Below are 2,515 nucleotides of genomic sequence, written 5' to 3'. Positions count from 1 at the left end.
ATATATATATATTTAAAGATTTATTTATGCATACAAGAACTAGGTATAGGCCAGAGGTGTGGGGGGTGAGCAGATTCACCAGAGCAGAGCAAAGAGCAAAACAGGCAGAATACCTGAAATACTCTGCTGAGGAGAGTAGCGGGCGGGTCAGGAGAGGTCTGCTGTGCCATGTGGGTCAGCTCCCTGGTAGGGAATTGAACTCATGCTGCAGTGGCTGTGCTTTAACCTGTTGCGCTACCAGGGAGGGCCCCCAATAAGTATATTTTGATTGGTCGGGTATAGCTCTGCATTGGGGCAGGGAGATCTGAATGACAGTAGTTGACAAGGACACTGTTGGCCAAGTTGGAGTCAAACCTAGGTTTGCCAGTACTTTCTCTGGCAGAACCTCTGGGTCCCTTCCTCTAGCACCTTGCCCGGGGGTTCACCATCTCAGCTGCATTAGGAGGAAAGGTGAAGACAGGAAGCAGTGGTTCTCTGGAGACTGCTGAGTGTCTGGAAAGGGACAGGCTTGGCCACCCAGAGGACTCATTGATTCCCGATGTATTTGAAATTTGACTTGTTCTTCTTTCCTTGTATCCTCTATTGAATTATTTAATTCCATCCTCCATTTCACTTCCGCTTGCGGTCATAAATGCTATCCAGACTTAGAAGTGCCTACAATAGTTTAGGCAGAACAGATCTTCCTTTCCCCATGTACCCATTCTGGGCTTCAACCAGGCCTATGCACAGGATGTCTCTATTTCCCAGAGAGGTAGCACATTTCCATGGTTAAACCCTGGCAGGGGGAAGGATTCAATTCCCTTCTGCCTATGATGTCGTAAGACCATAACACCATATTCTGTGTTCTTCAGAATTCAGGAACCTATTGCAGTTCTACTGCTGATTTGCTTATGTTTTTACTCTAAGGATACATTCTAAATCAATCACTTTGGATGGGGTGGAGGAGGTAGCCTGCCATGTGAGCAGGGGATTGAGAAGGAAAGGGAGATGAAAAAGGCAGGACAGTTTATTGGCAAGAAGTTCAGTCCCCAGCAAGATCAGAGGAGTGATAGAAGGGGAATGGCTTCAGAGCAGGGATTATCAAAGCATGGCCCAACCATCACTCACATCCAAAATAATTCTGCGCTGACAAGTCTCTATATTAATTCAATACCATTGCTTCTTCGTCTGGGGGGAGAGGCGGTGGGATAGGAATAAAGAGTTGGAATAAATCATAAAGAGTAATGCTTGTTGAGAAATTAATATGTGCCATGTGCTTTAGATAAATCATGTTATTCAGTCTTTCTTGCTCCCTAATGAAAAAGCTACTATTAAGAGCATCCTTATTTTAAAGATGAGGAAACTGTGGGCCTCCCTGGTAGTGAAGGGGGTTAAGTCTTAGCACTATGAAGCTATCCATAGCCACTGCAGCACCAGTACGATCCCCAGCCAGGGAAGTGACCCACATGGCGCAGCAGACCTCTCCTGTGTTACCTGCTGCTCCCCTCAGCAGTATATTTCAGCCCATCTGCCTGTTCTGCTCCCCACCCTGTCTTTGGTGAATCCTTTCACCCTCCTGCACCTTAGGCCTACACCCCAGCTCTTGTATGCATAAGTAAATAAATGAATCTTAGAAAGAAAAATAAAGATGAGGAAACTAGGGCACAAAGGGATTATGTCACTTGTCCAAATCATAAGTCTAGGAGCCAGGGCTCAAACCAAGTATAAGCCCAGCTCTTGCCTCTAGTCAAACTGATAAAATTTAATTCTTGGATCACTTGCATTAAATCACATGACAGCACTTGTTTAAAAAATCATAGTTTTGAGAACTAATCTAGACCTACTGACTCATTTAGTACTATATACCACAGGCGAGTCAAGGATCTGCTGTGCTCCTTCCCTGTCTTGACAGAGCAGGTTTCTGAGCAGCTGGACTGACAGTTCTTTCCACACCACCTCTTCAAAGAGGGCTGTTGCCCCTCCCGCCTTGACCCTGCACTGAGGCTTGATTCAGATCCATGGTGCCTGGTGAGCCTCCCAGAGTGGACAGGACTTCTGTGGAGCCGATGCCAGGGGCCTGTTCACTCTGTCTGCCCAAGGGAGTGGCTGACAACTGCCAGGGCCAGCCCTTCCCCATCAGAAGGCAACAGCTGGCCAAGGAATCCCTTCCTGACGAGGACCCCTTGAATCAGGCAGGATGTGTGGACCTGGACCTCTGGGCCTCAGTTTCTCTTTTCATAACACGAGAAACAATCAGCTTTGTCTCTGCCCCTTCCTTCTCCCCAGGAAATGTGCAGAACACAGAGTAGATTTTATCAGAAGGAATTCTGTGCTCCAGAGAAAGGCACTAACAAAACCATCAACCTCCCAAACTCACAATAATAAGACTAATAAGGACATGAGATTAACTTGGGAGAGTTGAAGGGGAGCCATTTCTCATTGTTTTTGAAGACTTGAGCTGTGAAACTTTGGATTCATTATTGATCATAACTTCTGTACAGTCCTTATTGTGATTCAGTCCTAGCATCCCTGACAT

Source organism: Condylura cristata, unplaced genomic scaffold (assembly GCF_000260355.1).
Source record: "Condylura cristata isolate star-nosed mole 26May11 unplaced genomic scaffold, ConCri1.0 scaffold00017, whole genome shotgun sequence".
Classification (NCBI taxonomy): Eukaryota; Metazoa; Chordata; class Mammalia; order Eulipotyphla; family Talpidae; genus Condylura; species Condylura cristata.
The sequence above is the reverse complement of the archived record's forward strand: the minus strand, read 5'-3'. Positions refer to the sequence as shown.